Source organism: Helicoverpa zea, chromosome 9 (assembly GCF_022581195.2).
Source record: "Helicoverpa zea isolate HzStark_Cry1AcR chromosome 9, ilHelZeax1.1, whole genome shotgun sequence".
NCBI classification, from domain to species: domain Eukaryota; kingdom Metazoa; phylum Arthropoda; class Insecta; order Lepidoptera; family Noctuidae; genus Helicoverpa; species Helicoverpa zea.
In genome coordinates, this window is record NC_061460.1 from 1,058,829 (window position 1) to 1,078,626 (window position 19,798).

General features: G+C 36.9%; 1 protein-coding gene across 6 annotated transcripts in view; it reads left to right on the top strand.

The window, feature by feature from the left end:
* Positions 1 to 901: 901 nt before the first annotated feature.
* The window catches only part of LOC124633502, an 89,138-nt gene continuing 70,241 nt past the window's right edge, over positions 902 to 19,798 (top strand). For 4 of the 6 annotated variants that reach the window (XM_047168744.1, XM_047168745.1, XM_047168747.1 and 1 more), the window contains exon 1: positions 903 to 1,660. The gene's annotated coding sequence lies outside the window, so the exon portion shown is untranslated. Of the gene's footprint in view, positions 1,661 to 19,798 lie in introns of all 6 variants that reach the window. The other 2 variants (XM_047168741.1, XM_047168743.1) reach the window with 1 other exon arrangement.

The window sequence follows — 19,798 nt, forward strand, 5'->3', positions numbered from 1 at the left end:
ATGGTATATACCTCTATAAATTCTGATTCCAGCAGGATGTGATTGAGTTACAATGTATTAATTGGATACTTGATTTTGGTATGAGTAGTAGCAGCAGAAACGTGTGATGTTATCGAAATTGTTCATGAACCAGTTTAGAGAGAACTGGTCGCCGTCTCCTCTAACGAAATTCTTATTGGTTTTGTTCCGATCTTCTATTTAGAACATGGCAAGTTCGAGTTCAGTAAACATTATAGGGGCTGTTTCTATTATGCGTGTGTCGTCAGCTTCCACACTGATTTGTATAATGAGATCAATACTTTTTTCATAAATATCCGGAGTAAGACCTAAGGACGATATTATGTTCCTTAATCATGATCGAGGCAGTGCGCAACATTAGTTTAATTAGGCTTGTTAACCTTTTTGTATACTTACCTACAGCTACGGAGTAATGGCTTTGACACTTATGATTAGGTACATGAATTGATTCCCCTCGTCCTTCTCTACCTATGGATGTACGTAGGCACCTTCTGCAGCTGATAATATCTCTAACGTTAGATCGATGAAGTTCAGGTTTGAGAATCTTTTCCTTCTTACTTATTTTCAGATCCCCATACTTAGTGTTTTTTAGAACCAGGTGTTGTTCAGAGAATCACTTCAACTTTTTTACTTTAAAGGTCTTCAGAGTAAGAAGGATGTTTCGTTACGTCCTCGACTTGAAGTTTCAGCGAAACCTTACACTTCACAAAGTTTAGAAAGACCGTTGCCTCGTACGAAGAATGGCGGAATCCTTACAATGCAGGTTGTATACAAAACTTGTTTGACCAGAATTGAGAAAAAAGTGGCGGGCAAGTTCGCCTACAATAGCATTCCGCGCTGGCTGGGGCCCGCCCGCGCCCCGCCCCCCGCCCTGGCCGCGCGCCCCGCGCCGCCGCCGCCAGTCCGCGACCGAGCGCGACCGCGTGTGCCGTGCCGCTCCGACACTAAAATGTGCTCACTAAAGAATCACCATCATAAACAAAACAAAAATTGTGATTCCTAAAACACATACTCTCTAAACAATCCCAGTTATTCCGTCAACTACTTGCATTCTTCTAATTATATTTGACACACAAAATAATATCATTATCTTATTTTTACAAAACTGAAACAGTGAAGGCATGCATTAAAGGATAGTGAAACCGGTAATCTGTGTTGTGAAAAAGTTGTGTGGTGTGTAATTACGGTTGTCCTAATCCGGTTGTTATCGATTTTTGGACGTCACTAGTCCCGAACAGCTGTTTTGGGGATGCGGAAGCACTTCGCTGTTCGGCGTATTTGTTTTACTTTTATCTCCTGAAACCAGAATTTAGTGTCGTGTTCTATTACGACTTAAAAAAAAAATACTTTCAAACATGAAATTCAATAAGCCGGTTCCTGTGTAAAAGGATACATCCGAAGAAAACTTGAGACTTCGCAAGTTGGTCGAAAATTTGTGGTTCACAGTGAAATTACAGTGGATTTGATTATCTCGTGTTTTAACAATATCGAGTTACAAAATAAAAACAAAATCATCTGAACGATTGCAGTTGACAGCAGTTCATTGCACTCGTTGCATGTGTGTTGGTTCAAAATTCAGTGCCAAACTGTGTTTTATCAATTGGATTATTCCGGAAGACCTGGATTGGGACCTGATCGTAAGGTAGGCATATGTTTTTGTTCGTATTTAATGGTGTTTGTGTGTAAAATCCGTGTTACAAGCGGCGCTTGGTGCCGGCTGCGCTCCGCCAAACTGTAGGCCTAATCGTGCACCCGCTAACTCACTACATGCGTTTCCGTAAACTTTTCTACAGCTCTATTCTACACTATAGTTGCAACTAAAGAGTTTCTAAACTATTTGAAGTTATTTGATACGTTTCACTGGTTTTATATCGAGGAAATTTAAAAGCAACAAACTCTAATCAAACCAGTGGGCCAAGTTGTAAGTTTGCGCTATAGGTACACCGAAACATTGTTTTGAACATGTTTTCTATTTTGTAGGCACGAAACGCAAAAAAAATAAATCTTATGAAAAGTTAAGCTCGATGCAAAGAAGACATGATATAAATCCTAAACATCATATTGAAAAGTGACGTCAAGCTGAAGACTGGTAATGTTGCGTGTATGGCACCGCGTGTAACCCTGGTACTGAGCCTGGAATCATGCCAGGACGCAAAATAGCCAACGTCAGCTTCTGTAGGCAACGCCGCAGAGGTATTTTTGGAAGCCGGCAAGCAAAGTCACCGTGCTGCCCGAACCCGGGAAAAAGCACGCTATCATTGCAAACATTTGGAACTTCTTACAACAATTTCTTCTACGTTATTGCTATCCTAGTACCTTCCTACCTGTGATAGGCGGTAGGTATGTTAGGAGATAATTAAGAATTAAAGTCTAATTAGGCAGTCGCTATATTAATGTCTTTGCAACAACAAATTAAAAGTGAAATGTAGATTGAACGCCTCGTTAAACTACTATGTATAGAAATGTTGCGTCATTTTAACAAACTGTGGAACTTACATTGTGTAATTGTGAGAACAAAAAGATTTACTTTGTGGCCAAACTGACCGACCATACCTACTTGAATGTGTGCCGGGCTACCGGTGAGTTAAAATAATAGGTATACTGCTATTTTTAAATCTGGCGACAGATAAGGAAAATGCTTAACGTATTTACGTAGTGACATTATTCGGAATAGAAATACCTAAAGACGGTCCAATCATTAATCCAGAAGTATATAAGGTCAATAAAATTATATCTTGCAAAATTAGGACTTTGTAACCACTCACGATTTTTGTAGCCAAATATCGTTCCAAGATCTTCAATAACGATCTGGTTAAGTAAAGATTTGTAAAGCAATAACATAGAATAGAGAAAAATTACAGTAGTTTGTGGATGACTCAGCCGTTTGAAGTAAGTAACATAATTCGTTGATAGCAGGCTTATGAAATATGCGCAATAAGACTATTTCCTAGTAATATGGCAGTGACTAAGCAGAATAAGAAGCTTTTAAAAAGTTTATTTCTAAAGGATCTAATAGAACCGGAACAGTGTAGAGCTTTAACGAAACACGCCGAAAATAGAATAGAAACTGATGACAACAAAGAAACAAAGGCTAGTCTAAGTATTTCTAAGGCAGCAGAAACACAGAAATCTAGAAAAGAAAATTTGAAAAGATTTTGTGTTTAGATATAGGTTTATGTATCTACAAATAAAAGTGGATTTTCAAAAGATGTTATCGTAAACGGATCTGCAAAGTGGTGAATCATTAATATTGATGGTTCTGTTAGGTTGGCACTTCTGGGGAGCTGTCCTGCTATCTTTCTTGTAGAAATACCCGTAATCTGAGCCCCACATTTCTCCAGATTTCTAAATAGCTCCTAAGTTTCCCAAAAAAATGTCACTAGTAAAATTAAAGCCCACTATGGGAACTTTGATTTCCGTGAACTTAGGAGTCATCTTAACTTGATCTTCGTCACAACTTTTTTGCCATCAGATGTTGTTAGGATATCGTCCACTTAAAGTGAAACATCAATGTTGCAATTGACTATGAAATCATGGTCTTGTTTCCTATACACTGTAAAATACACTTTAGTCCCTAGTAGTGTTTGAGAGGATTTTCCAAATTGCATGCAAAATTTTTGTACACAAAATTGTACACAAAATTTTTGTCTACTAATGTTTGTTGTCTTGAAAGAATAAAACTGATGGAATGTTCAGTAGAGTTCTCAAGTCCCAAGCAATCAGTGCACGTGCAGCCATCGACCTTTCAATGCAATAGTGTTGCCACATGTGGCAATTCAATTAACGTTACATCATCGAGATGTTACGCCGAGATTTGAAGCTGTGAACACTTACGATACGAGGTCTGTGGGCTTTGTACAAACTAGGAAAATAGCTATTGATGGAAAATAAGTTGAGTTAGAAGCTTTGAAACTGGCATTAAGGGGATGGCAGTAAGAGGACACATGATTTATGCAAGGATAAGGAAATTCTGCAACAATCCACTGAATAACGATTTAATGAAAAGAAGAAAGAAGTTTCAATCACAGCATCGACAGACAACCATAAAATATTCAAGGAATATTTGCAGTTCGTTTCAAATGCAAGAATTACAAACGTACTCTCGCTAGTTCCACTTAAATCGATACTTCTTAATTTCCGTTACTCAGACTGCAGAGTTAAGTTCGCCACGACTTTTCTTAATACTGTGGCAGGAAGTAAAAGAAAAAAACGCACTAACCTCCAGACCAGTGTTGCCGCGGGCAGATAGCTAAAAAATAAAAGTTCCTTGAGACGTAGACGATTTAATTTTATTTCACCGAGATGTTCTTGGAATAAAAGACAAACAAAAAGACGTTGCGTATTGGCGAACTTATCAAACTAAAACAGGCAAACAATCGATTTCTTTTGACGTTATTATAACTTCGCTAGAAATAGCTTGTCTGTGATGCGATGAGAAAATTATGACCATGTTTCTATTGATATAATTTTTTATGAAGTTTGAAGTTTCTTAGCTTGAGGTTGACTTTACTTTCCAAGCAACACACGTTTCCTTCCTTCATTTGAGCTGTATTGAAAGTTGCTCAATGCGTAGCTACACATATTGCAAAACAGTCGCGTCAGTAAGTCCGGGCGACGCAAGCTCCCTATCCGTTCATGCTCCCCTCGTCCACGCCCGGCTGCGAATGCTATTGAACTGCATCGGAAACCACACGGACAGAGAAACAAAGACATGCCGTGAACAAGATAACATTTCCAATTTATAAGTCCAACGCAATGCAAGTCGAAATCCAAAGATTGAATCAATCGTTAATACTCGCTCAACTTAAGGACTTCAACAAGCTTCGTTTAGAGCGCTTCCATTGTACACGAGAATAAATACAAAGAAATTCCTTTTTTCCGCAATATCTACCTACCATCAAAAGTCTTAGGAGGGGGAAATACTCGATTTCCGCACCTGAATATGTGTAGCTCCGAGATTTGGCAGAGAAGGATTACCGGTCTCAAAAGAAATCGCTCGAACTTTACTTCCTACTTAGCTATCACGTTCGTCTTAAAAACTGGAATATGCGATAAGTTTTTTTTGTGATTTTCCATTAGTACCACACTTCTAGTAGTAATCAGACGTTGGTAGGTAGCGTGATAAGGTTTTGCTGCGTTATCTAGCGATACAGCGCCTCAAATGAAGTTCCGGTACAGTAGCCATTTGTTATCTACGCTTTGTGTTTTTTGCATGTTTGCTAGAAAGGAGAATGACCACTTGAAACGCTTTTTGTTGGTAGTTTCACAAGAACTCTAGTACACTAGGCTTTATTGCACAATAGCGGTGTTGTATTACATTGAAAAAAAAAACGCAGACTGTACTTCAATCATGGTGCTGAAGAAAATAGATTGACAATAACTTGACTGGTGAAAAGAAATGCCATAAAAAGTTTTTGTTCTCAAATTGCAATTACTTGTCTTGTACTTGTCTTTGCTTAATGTGATAGCACTTTCAGCCTTTCTTCGTGTAGCTGCAAACTTAGCAAGTGAGCTAGAATTTCACCATCCTATGCCCTTAATGTGCAATACACATAGTGCTAGATGAATCACAATCACATGTCATGTATCCTTATCTGAATTGCCCCCCTACAAAATTGCAGCATAATAAAAAAAGCGGAAGAAGATAAGTACTCACACTACTAGCTCGTGTTCGTAATAACTACTATTAGCTGCCATGATAGGAAACCATCTAAAAGTAAGAGAGATGACAAAGACATTATCTTATTAAAGTTGCACACATTTTTGATTCCCATGAGACCAGCGTCTGAATGCATCCTCCCCTAGATGTTTGTATAATAATAATAAAATAGTATTTGAGTAAACTCACACACTCCTGGTCGTGACAGTAAGTGGGTGCCTGAGTGATGCTGATTAGGATGGACAGTTTACCGAGCACCAGAAAATAAATAGACGAAGGGAAATGTAACACTTGAAGGACTTTTGAATTTGTTAGAGATAGAAGGACCAAAAGTCTTCTAGATTAAACCTTATTTGGACAAAAGGAAGAAGAGTATTGGCTTGGTATAAGTTCTTACGTAAATACTAAGATTTCTAGATTTCCTCTATTTAAATAACTAACCTCATTAATGTCAGTAATGAAATGGATCCTTTGCCTGTACAACATAGTGCAAGGAGCGAGGTTTTACTTTGTCAAAGTTTCCCTACTTTATTTTCAAACTACGAAGCTTGTATGAACCATGTTTAAAGTTCACACTTTAGAAATTCTTAAGGAGAAATTAATTAAAGTTTTGAATGAGACGTAAATAAGTTAACTTTATTAGTTAAAACACTGATCAAATTGAGTGATGATATGTTATTCCCACCATGGAATAATGTGAATAGTAAATTGATGACTCAATAGTTTCCGGGGGACGTTTAGAACGGTTTATCGACATGTTTCCGGCTTGGATCCTTTTAAATATAAAATTACTGACAGATGTAAATCTCTATCAGTTAGTGAAAAATTCTATTGGGTTTAATAAAACCTGAAACTTTGATGTATTAGAAGGAAAAGGCGTATTCCAAATATGTTTAATCAAACATAAAAACAACGTTAATTAGGTGGAATAAACAATACCAGAAATATTTGTTCAAATTGTAATCGGATAGGTAAAAGCTTTAGTTGGTATGTTTGCGTGCGCAGAAATTGTAAACCTAACTACGCACATTCTATTATTACGCATTCAAATACATAAATAAGCATTTAAAATTCCTGAACGTACTCGTATCATCAGTTCAAAGCTAGCGAAAAAAGGCAATAAAAAACCTAGAAAGAAAAATTTAATTGCACTTTGCTATAAGAATTGTAGGAAATTGCAATATGGATACCTTGATTTGCAAACCAGTAACAGATACTAGGAAACCATAATAGCGACGGAAATCCTACTTTATAAAATAACGCAGGTATTCTTTCTTAGAACATAGAAAATAGCCAACATTCCTGAAAGCCTTTAGAAAAAACTTAAAACACAATGACCGTGTAGTCTGCGTTGCAATGCAAATTTTAAAGAATGGAATTCGTAGCCGGCGACTAAGTATATTGTAAGAACAAAAGAATATAAAATCTACAGTCTCTAAGGCACGGGGCTATTTTCAACTTCCAACACTAGAATTGGCTAAAACAGTTCACTATAAAGGTAGGGTCGAAGAATAGTGTTAAATATCAAGTATATTTCGTTGTCAACTTGTGCCTATTGGATTCTACATGGTGGTCTCTCTCACGCCATAAAGTTACAAGACATATACGGGAAGAAACTTGTTCTGGATCGGAAGCTCACGCATTTAGTTTTTAGTACTACCAATAAACTTGCTAATTACACACGTTATAAGTTGGCATCAAAAAAGGTGCACTGGGAAAAGGTATACACGCTGACTTCAATATCAGAAACTCCAGCTACGTTATTTGAAATTCCATATAACCAAGTAAGTATGTATATGGCAGATCTGTACAACGAAAACAAAGTATATAGCAATACAATAGCGTATTTGCACGGAATTCCAAATAACGTATGCAAAATGCAAATGAACGAGTAGAAAGTCCTGTCACGGAGGTTTATTGATGATTTCTTCGTTGTGTCAACACACCCATGACGTGAGTGCGGAACCCCGCGTTATCGGGAATATCTGTGCGTTACTAAGAAGGACGGTGCAGACAATCGTGATTAAAACAGGGATCTAGAATGTTCTATGCTTGTATCATATATATTTCCAGTGTGTTTGATTGGGACTGCTACTTTTCAATATGAGACTACAGGGTATATTAAACATAGCCTGTTTGCTTATGTTGAAAAGTAAGCTTAATTTAGCCAAGAAATGTTTGTCGTCAGTACAACATCAGTACAGCTCACACCATAACCGTTAGATGTCGTGTAACACGTGATTGTAACAGGGGTCAACCCAAAACCCTCCATCTGCAATTACAACTCGGGAGTTTTGGGCAAAATTCGTACGTTATTAACACGAGCAAGTTTTCAGGAGCATAACAGATGATATTACTGTTTGTAAGACTATCCGTATCAGAAGTCGATGACTTACAATCTAATCTGATCACATAAATCGAAACGGTTGGAGAATTGCAGCATTACGAGGTAGATCAATGAGGCAATCTCAGACTCCACTTACAGAGCTCCTTACATAGAGTCACGTAAGTTCCAGGCATAGTAAATTACTTGCATTAGATCGTAATAGCTTAGTTAATTACATAAAGATAAAAATCTGTGTTACCAACTTAATGGAAGCTGGACGATTAATAGCTTATGAAGTTGGCAAAGGTACATTGTTATTACTGAAACGAGAATGCGAGTACATGTCAGGTCAGGAAATCCTTTGAGTTTTGCTAATCGTCTCCAGTTTCGAAATTACACAGTAAGCCCTGGATATAGTAGGAATGGAAAATGAAGCGCCTGTCGCAGTTGTGGCCGAAAGTGGCTTATGTCTGGCCGTAGCCTGCGATAGTGGTGACAGACTAAGTAAATTGATTGATTGATCGAATCAGCTTTATGGCAACTCACCGATCAACTAAATTGTTTCGTTGCACAAATGCCAAGCGAAAATTTCAAGCAAAATGATCAGGATGGATGCGATAGTTGGCTAACTTTGATAGCAAATTCTAATTATTATTGGAAATACTGTTGAGCGAACAATAATCCTGTTGATGTATTCAGTTTTCGTAACTTGAAGCGAATTAATATCAAAACCACGTGTACATTCTCTGTTGTCTATCAACTTTGCGAATGTGACAAGAATTTCCAAGTTTTGGATGTTTCGGCTCCTTGAAATACCTGTGTGTAACTTATATTAGCCTGGTCTTTGTGGATAGTCGAGCTCTCGTCCATAAGCACAACTAGACAGGCACTTAATAAGATTGAGATAGTATTTGGAATGGACAGATTTGCCAACCTAACCTTTGCTTTCGGCAAAGTCATATCCAGTTTTAATTATTATAATCTTAAGTAAAAATTTCGAAGAATTATAATAAAATAATAACATATTGAATTAGTTTTAGTCTTTGTTGTACTTGTAGTTTCGAATGAGTTAATAATAATGTACAAACACCTTGCGTGAGGCGAACAATCATCTCTGGCGGTGGTCTAACGAACTGCTCCTACAACACTGCACTTGTGTACCAGCCCCAATACCTTAATACCAGTTAATTGGACTTTATAATTACTTGTATTAATAGCTCTACTTATTTTAATTACACTCCTAGTTATAAAATTTCTATGGCATATTAAAAATACAATCTATTATTGAATCAATCAATGTATTATTGAATCAGGCAACGTACAATCTCATGTGTTTCTTACCAGTAACACCGTAGCTGAACAATTACGAACGATCCATCTTTTGGTACGAAATATTCTCATTTATTAGCCAGCGGAGCCGAATGCAGCAAAACTTGATCGCTTGAGGCACGCACCGGCCTCCAACCAAGTGAAATGCACAAAATCCATTCTGTTTTATCTCGTTAACGACGTCGACCGAGCAAAAACTAGCCGTGTGCTACGGTGTTAAAGTCCAAAATTTATTGCACACCCGATTTTATTCTGGAGGTGACGTGGACGGGGAGAAAAGTGAGCAAACGATTTTAGACCCATCTGCTGTACGTTAGAGTTGAGAGTTGTCTAGGGACACTTATATTAAGGGTCGTTTGTGTAGCTGCGTAGGAATCTAGACCTAGATTTGTTGGAATAAGGTTGTAATTTGGTTGAGGAGGGTTTTATACCATTTTTTATGGTGGTCGGTCGGCAATCAGCTGTTTCGGCACGCGCTCTCAGCCCCCTGGGAGCAGGATGATGTCAGCCTCGCTCCCCGAACATGCGAGAGCTAGATATTTCTATTAAATTTTCCCTGAATTTTGCCTTAATTTTGTGGAATATGGCTCATAGAAATATGGTAGGTTGAGGTAAAATTGTTAGCTAACCTGGTTTATTGAATGTGACGTAGGTAGCGCATATCACTTCACCAAATGGGTACGAGAGCTAGGTAAATGTTTTGTACATTAAAATGTTACGATTTCCAATCAATAAAGTCGTCAATTTTAGTTTTTAATGCTTTAGACAAATGCAAATAACTTGAGTAACTCATGTATCCTTATACTACATAGGTAGTACCTATCGGAAGTCTAAATTCTAGACAGACGCGTGTAAATAATGGTGGTGATAAAACAACTTTCCGACCGAACTAAACACGAGAGTTCAATCCTTGAGCCTTCTGAGAAATGGGACTCGATTGTAGATAACTCATTTCTGTTTGGTTTTTAGAATGTTTTTAGCAAAGCTGATTACGTCATCATCAGGAAAAGTTTTAATATTGCGCGCCAAACGAAATATTAGGTTTCATTACTTATTTGTTAGTCACAAAACCGATTTTTTTTAGAAGAGAAATTATATGACTGAAAAAAGTAAAACATGTCTGCTTAAAAAATAATTATTAAACCAATCAAGTATGAAAATTACAACGACCTAAGTGAACGGAAACAATTCTTGTTTCGTTTTTCTTTTATTTAGCTAATGGTCAGTATCTACGTGATACTTAAACGAAATATACTCCTTATATCTTCGGATAAGATATCTATAATAGCTATTTATTAACGATAAAATATTATCTTACAATTTCTTGCGTGGATCGTAAATAAACAAAGCTATAAATTCGCTCATTCGTTTCGGAACGAAAAAGAAAATTAAAATTAAATGAATCCCATCGTATCGATGTTCGAGCGTTAGATATTACCAAATTGAAAGGAAAAATTAAAGATTTTTGCATATTTTAGCTATTACTAAAAGTATCGTGAGAAACACGTTTTTGATACAAAAAAAGTCCCCCATGCGAGTTCGATCTCAACCATTAGGGTTCTGTACCATCAAACATGTATTAAAATCTATATTTAAATTTAACTGAACACCAATTGCAATTTGTATTTCGGTACGAATCTAATAATATTATTTAAATCGACATTGGAAATGGTGAAGTGAAAAACGAATGACTTAAGAATAGAGATGACGTGTTTCACACACATTATGTATTGTTAAGTTATGCATAACTTAAGCCTGGTTCGACTGAACAAACACACATCTTTGAGACAATACCGAGGGACTTTGTTTTAACTACAAACTTTTGGTAAGTGTGAACCTTTGTTGGTTTTAACATCGACTGGTTAGAATCATTAAAATATTTCCAGTTTTTTTGGATTATTTTGACAAATTGATAACTGTTGTTCGTTTAGTAAACATATTTTACCATTCTTAGAATGCTTACGATAGGGATCCACGCAATGTTTTTTTAAGTTTATTCTACAAGCTTTGCTAGTAGGAAACTCTATAAAACCATTAGCGGCTACATCTCATTGATTGCTACTGCCTACGTAAGTACTTAATTGTCGTCAAATTATATTTTCTCCTCTACCGATATCTCAAGAATGTAAAAGTCTGGTTTTAAGTCCATATGGCTGTCTTTCAGTCGACCACAAAACGTCGTTTTCTTCGTAAATTACGCGTTAAATTGCACTCGAATAGTTCCCTTAATTGCTTCATCAGTTTTTGTTCGTGTTAATGACATTTTCGCTAGCGTGACTGCAGCAGACAAAAAACACTATCGTATGAGGCCTACGACAGTATGTTTTGTGTCTACTGACTACATAAATATCGAATTAATACCTCTGTTACTTCGACAAACATTGTTCACAAACTTGAGACATCACTTAGAGAGGCATCCATTGCTCGCTTAATATTCTAAAATTATTTCAAAATAGCGTCAAAAGCAGCATTAGTAGCGTATCCGTATTTTCAGTCGACAACACGATAAGTTGCACCATATTTTAAAGTAAACAAATGTGCGTAATGTTTTTATTGATAAGTTTTATCAAGACTGTTTGGATAAATTCTTGCGTCAATAAAGAATATATTGTTGGCATCGCGTGTGGGCAGAGTTTCGTAATGTTTCCCCCTTTTAATTCTGGTTTCTTATTTATACGGAACTGAATTTTTATTTCTGTGTACAGCTGTTGCCTTATCCAATTTCTTATCAATCTTTCAGTCTACATGCAGTACAGCTATTTAATTACTTATCATCAGTAAATTACTTCCGACAACAAGCAGTTCCTTCTGTTAATGTAGAAACTACTTATTTCCATTAACATCTTTAATTTAATTAACGCAATATAATTTTTGAATACGACTAATAACATAACTTGACGTCAAATGACATTTAAATCTCATTGGATTTCTGCATGAGCTACCAGGCAAACAGAAGGCGCTAGGACGCTGGCCAGTGTAATTGGAATCAGTGTGCATTGTGCCTGTATCGAACATCCCTAATCCATAGGAAGTGATCCATCAGCGGCTTATCGCGCAGGAAACATGGCGTACATAACGTCCACTGGGTTTTTTATTAGACGCCTTCTCGCCTCCTCGGATAACTCGTGAAATATACTCGCTTCCAAGAATACGGAGATCCTGCTCGATGTGGAATAGCTATGTTTTTACAATGATTGTATTTGAGTTGTATCCTCTGAGTTATGATATCCTGGTGTGTGTTATACATTTTATATCATGTTTTGTGTGTGTTTTTTGAGGAGGAATATATATGATTTGCATAACAAAAGCAACAAAATTGGGAGATATAAATTCATAAAAATGAAAACCGGTTACAGAATAGAAAATTAACTAAAACACAGAATGGGAGTGATTTGAACACAATATCAGAAATGTTGTCTTAAATTAATTGTCCTACCTATCTATAAGTAATACGACTACCTACCTTATAAAATATTGTTTTGAGATATCGTTTTAAATAATGGCCACTTACTTAATTAAGAAGGTGATCAGCTTTCATCTGACACGGTCAATGACTTCTAATCGACAGTTGAATATCTAGTTTGTAAACATAAACATTAGAAGTTAGGTAGATATGGTTTGTTCATCTCAAATTGGCATTTCGTATCTAGAATTCGACGGCATATAGGCACTTATCTAAGTTATTTCTTGCGCTCGGCATCTGAATTGAGAATCAAGGCTGATTTTTGCAGCGAACACAAAACAAGTTCCAAGTTCGATGTTTATAGTAGAAGAGTTCACTTCACCACTGCTTTGTAAATAAATGTCTTACTGAATAAAGAGTAATAAAGAAGTTATACAACTAATTAGAGAACGGGAACACAAATAATCAGAACAACAAAGCCAGAGCCAAGACATAGATGAGGGCAAGGCATAGTGACGGGAACAAAACAAAATGACTTAATAACAACATGTAGTAAAGTTGGGCAATCCGTCGCGTCGGCCCGTAATAACACGGTGCGGTCCGACCGATGCGGGCGACGGGCCTGACATAGCCACCAATTTTTAGTTTAAAACTTGCCATAAACTATGAACTTACAGCGATTTGTATCTAGCAATGCCTTATAGTTTAACGCAAGAATTCGTAAATAAAGTCAGCAAGAATTGAATTGCTAAGTAGACACGCGTCATTTTGATGTAATAAGAATATTTCGTTTTCTAGATACACGTAACAAAACGCTCAAAATTATAGAACTTGATTTTTGGTATCTCGTTCATATTTTTCAAGTGAATGCCCCATTAAATAAGGCTACCGCAAAAAAACGTTCTGAGCTGAATGAAAAAAATGCTTTAAAAAACCCGTCCCATCGGCATATTTTATTACGATTAGCTACTTTCATTAAAACGGGTCTAAATCAACTGAATCTGTGCTGGAATGTGCCCAAATTAACCTCTTGACATTAACGACTGGTCTCGATTTACCATTCCGGAGAAACTGTAATGGCTAAATCGTTCTGCAATTACTCAAAGGTATCTCGATTTAAAATCGCAGTATCTTTTATATTGTTTCTAAAACTGGTTAACTGGCAAAAGTAATTATGAAACTTAATTTATCTTAGTAATACCTTGGTTTGATTTGATCTACAATTAGCTTGTATATCATCTGTATAATAATTCCAATTTTCACCCGCTTCGCTTATCGCGTCTCTCATGGCACACACCACATAACCACCAGTAAATAACTTCAGAGCCCCGACTGAGCACTAAAACGCTGAGCTGTAAAAACGTCCATTCGCTTTACGTCGACCATTGGCAGCTGCAGCGGTATTTCGCATACTTTAATACCTAATATACATATTAGTGGTATCGTAAATACTAACACGGGAACCAAATGTCCGGATGAATTTTGGCTCGGTGCAGCTTGACCAAATCCATTCAGCTATGTGGACGAGCTTACAAACCGTGGCGTTGCACACCAAAATTAGTTACGAATTTAGGTGCGTCCTTGCTGGAGTTAATAAGGCTTTAACGGTCGATAAAGGATGTTGGAACTAATTTGATCACGTTTCGTCATACATTTGACCCATAACGCCGTCTAAGCATACCAAATTTTCTTAGACATCGATACCTCAAATACTTTTACCGAGTTTACCGCAAGCGTTTGATATGGATTCCAATCATTCCAATACAAACCAAGTTGTGCGCGCTACCCCAGGACTATCTCTTTAATTTCCTATCCCCCTGGTATCCGGCCTCCCGCGTGTTACATTCGGACTGTCGTATATGACGCTATAGTTATAAAAGTGCGCGTCATGTGCGCTTTATATCTCGTAAGTGCGGCACACATCTGGCCGCCTCGTTACTGCGTCTTACGAAGATACTCTCCCGTGAATTATGGCGTATATTACTAGCTTTGTGACTTTTATTAAGTGTTGGAGTCACACTAAAGAAACTACATGATGAAATATAAAACATAACTTCTAGGAGCGACCGTAACTAAATCAATGTAATCTATCGCTCCACACCTCCCCTTCGTGAAGGCAATCAATCCACATAGTTAGACCGCCAAATACGTGCTCCAATTAATGTGACTTGTAAATCACTAATCAATATTGAACAAAGATCAACAAACAACGCAGAAGCTTCACTTCATACTCAAGGAATCGCTTATTAATAATTCTTGATGAAATGTTCAAACTGCAAAAACGTAACTTATGTATTGTTTCCTGGTTGATCAATAGATGCAAATAGCATTTGATAGTTGATAGTGGCTGACGTGACAGGAATTTATATGAAGCTTGCCTAGCACGTTTGTTGCTTATAAAGCGTATATTTAGACCGCACCAAACCACATCGGCTTTAGATATTATTTCTTCAAGAGTAATAAAACGTTTCCATAAGCCCAAAATTTATAATGCCGTCCTCTATAAATCACTCAAATCCTTATTAATTTAAACATTGATGTTTCAAAGTATTTCTACCTTAAATAAAACTAAACTAAGTATTTGATACGAGAAATTCAGTCCAAAACAATTCGTTAGGTACAAATTCTTCTTCTCAATCAACCAATGTTTATGATGAACGATTCCTTAGCTGTGAAGAGATCCTCCGTGGGTGGCGATATAAAAAGATTCCACTACATAGCATTGTGGTCGTAACAAGTGGAGCAGTTTGTTTACTTTTAAATTCGATATTTTTATTGTGGAGTACACGAGCGACTTCACAGAACTTAATCATTTCTGCAACACATCGTGTTTCAACGTAAAGTTCTCGGAATAGTGTGGCCGAGACGAGGCATCTGCGACAGCGTTTGTCACGGTTATTCAATAACTATAAATCTTTTGTAATATCTTACGTATTATAAGAACATGCTTAAGCTTTCATAATTTCATAGCGTAAGAGCATATTAAATGTTCTATGATCAAAGATTAGGAGACGGCAGCCGGTGCCTGCGTTAGTCACCACTAGCTCACTAGATTGATTATCCTTGATTACATTGAAAATAAACACAACCTTGTTTGAATCTACAAGTATGATTTTTTTCCGAGAATTTAGTCATTATAGTTTCAAAAGTTGTTTTTCAAGTGGCTTTAGCTAATTTACCAGTAATTAAGCTCCGTACTGCGCAGGAGGAAAACACTAATCTTCATTTGTGTCATAAAAATAGCCGGATTAAAATCTAGCTGAGTTGGACTAGGAACTGAGAGCATTATTGCAATTTTTCTCAAGTTTTCTAGAGAACAAGTTGTATGTGAACTGTGGCTAATGTATTGCTTAATCCCAAATCTGTCGCGGTGGTTCAACTCTCAGACCAGATTTTTCTACTTGATCGTGAGAAAGCACCATTAACAGTGATCTACGAACTAGCTTGCTCTAGATGGAAGTCCAACATTCATTCACCGCTTTTCCCAAAGAGCGAGCAAGTTCATAGACTCGTTCATTTTTCTTCTCAAACAGGTTTCACTGAGCTGGCTGTTGCGTCGTGACTTAGTTTATAATTTACTGTGAATTGTTTACTTGAATAATTTTCCATTGCGTTCGCTATTAGCTTAGCTCTCACTAGCTATCACCAGTTTGTCAGATCTTCTCTTCAGCTGTAAAGCACTATCATAATTCACATCGTCAGTTTCCTAGACGATAAAGTTTCTAGACGCGGTTTTTATCTCATAATTATCGCTGATTCACAGAAGGCTGTGTAAATTGCGGCAATTCTCCGACGACTTTATTTATACGTGTTCGTGGAAAATGTGCGTCGTTGTAATGCGTGGCGGGTGTCGATCAGCGCGCATGCGCGCAGCCAGCCGTAGTAATGCGCGCTGCGCCCGCGCACCCGACCCCACCCATTGTATGGAGATCGAGAACAACATAGATCAGTAAGTAGATAGGTCAGCGCTGTGCACGCGTGGGACGGGTTTTGCTTAATGTTCACTGCGCAAAACAAAAGATTTATATTATGTCGACTAACTTGGTGCTTTTTGAGAATCGCCTCAAGTTGAAATCTGATTTCCACTCCAAACATGAAGGAATTGTAAAGACTTAATGCCTATAGAAGTGCAAAGACAATAGTAATGCCATTATACACAGAAGAAACACTACAAAATCATCGTTTAATTAAATAAATTAGTAGCTTAATAAATTGTCTGTACTAAAGTCTACTTAGATAAGACAGTAAACAACGCAATTATTTATTTTTTCTGTCTAGACAAACATTACGAAAAATCAGACGTATCTTATAACGTGCGGATTGTGCAGTTTGCGCAGGCAGAGAAGAGATTTTACGTATTCTCTTAGAGAGAATACTGTTTAGACAGAAGCAACACCGAGCCACAGAATAACGTCCGTAACAGGCGTGCATTTCAAATGACAATAACGTTGATGTCATACGTCCTCTGAGAGGGCGGCCGGCGTTAGGCATGATACTCTACTGTTGGCTACTTACTGATGTAACTGATAGATATGCACTACTGATAACAGTGAGGTCGCCGTGCAATGTGCATAAACTGGTGACGTCATTGTAAGCGATATCTAGTAGAACGAGTTTAATTGACCACGATGCTATTTTGATTGTTTTTAGCTGTTTCTATGTTTGAGGCTTACAATGCCTAGATAAAGATTAGTCTTTGTTGAAATAAATAATCTATGTAAAAAAAAGTTTTTTTTTTAACTCTGTTCAATATATTTTTAGTCTGTTGAAAACCGCAAACGTATTTTAATAGGTTGTGGGCCCAGCCCACCTATGAAAATTAATTTTGCAAAAGACACATAGAGTTATATAAGAAAACACACGAGTGAAAAAATTGAATGCTAATTAAATTGTGTGTACATTTGAATTATAATTCATTTTTTTCACTTCTCAAACATTTTTTGGAATAACACTATTTATTTTGAAACCTCTTTAAATTGTTTCTTCGTGTTCTAGCAATAAAATCATCTCTTAACAAACACAATAACATTATCTGCCCCTAGATTAACAACGTAAAGAAATGCACTGATAATACCAACACATACATGATACACCCGTCCTCGCAGAGACTTCTCACCGTTAGGCACAATATGATTTTTCCACCATCGTCATTAAATGTGTTGTTTCAGCGTTGGTCACGATAACTAACATACAACAGATATGCACAGAAGATAATATCTCTATGATGCTTATCTATGACGTCATATATCCGCAGAAAGCGCTGCAAAAGCTAATCAGATTATAGTAAGAGAGCCGCATGCAGCATGTTTTCTTTTGTAACACAGTGGTTGAGATCGAGTTGCTGAAGGTTTTAAATTAATTAATAGATTTTCTTTGACATATTTTTATGTGGATTGAATTGTTTTTGTTATGCACTTTTTATTTTTCTTTGAGATGATAAGTTAAGCTTAAGGTTTAAGAGTAGGCAAGAAGTTGCATCAGTGAGGCTTGGGACTATAATAAACTTTTCATCTAACAAAATACCTGTATGAATTTTGTCACTGTTTCCGTTAGTAATAGTTATGAGGTCACAAACCGTATAGACCGATGATGTCACAATCTTACAAGATTCCTTTTAAACATGAGAAATAGACCAATATAACTCAATTTAGCTCAGCTGTGCATGTTTCAACTCAAGTTGCATTGAGTTTAATGCTAATAAAATGTCAAACATAAACCTAGCTAAGTGTCTATGTAAACTGGAAAGTTGATAGATTCAAAGTGCACTTTTTTGAAAGAATATCTTATCTGAAAATAATTTGAGGACAAAAAGCGGATTAAAACCTACAAACGGCATAATTTTATACAGAATACTGATCAAACAAGCAATTTAAATGATTAATCACACGCTTCGCAAATGTAAATAGCGTTCCAATTATTCCCGATAATCTATTGCACCTATTTCATCAGCATTTGTAAGATAATATCACAGAACTCCTGTTCGGTGGTCAAATCAATAAAAGTAATTAATAGCAACACTCATGTAACAAAATACCGACTCACACAAATTGCTGTCGATGTGAAATCCCGTATTACGATACTACGAGTGCAGTTCACGCTTGACGGCTTTTTTAATTAAACTGCAAAGTAAAAATAGAGGTTGTATTACAAAATATGGAGAAGGCTCATGAACTACCGATTAAAGGCTTTGATGAGTTTGGGTGAAAGATTGGAGAGGGGTTATGACTTACGATAATGATGCAAAATCTGAAATGACATGAGAGGGAATAGAATAGTTGCCAATCTGATGTCGATGAAGGGGCTGACCCATGACAACCTTGTTTAGCTGGTGGTTAAACTTAGTCCAACTGCACTGTGGTCTCAAAGAGATCTAATTTTTTTTGTTAACAAAAAAAAACGGACCATTCAATATAGCCAGCATAATTTTAAATGTCCGATTTGAAAAATTATTACAGTGTTGGATAACCCATTTATCAAGGGAGGCTATAGACGTTTATTCGGGTGCATGAAGTAACTCTCTCGGGATGCGTGTTAAACTGCTGGTATAAGCTGATCCAAAACATTCCTGAAAATACCAAGAGACTTTTTCCATTAAACCTGCAGAGACTCTACCCGACATAAAGCGCAAAGCACTTCACAGTGACGATTCCTTCCATTAATGGATACTTTACTGTTTTCACCTTCTATCTAGATATCTCTGTCGACGTATCTACAATGTAAGTGTGTCTTCAACAAAGTTACGAGCAACGTAAAGTTGGTGTGAACCCGCCAAGTTTTACGCTCGCACTTGCCTCGTTCGCGTCGAAACAAAATTTTGATTCGAAGACCTATTCTGGAAGTTTCGTGTAACAAATTGTATGGTGAATAGACAGTTACCGCACATTTTAGGGATGTATGCAGTTTTCTTTTTGGTGATAAATAGATAAAATATCATAAAAGCTAATCAAACGTTTGCTTTAAAGAGTAATTGCTTTTGTCGATATTACCCTTTAAGAAACATCAGTCAGTTCACAGGACTTTAGGGTTAAATATTACCTATATGTAGACTTCACTGTACATAGCC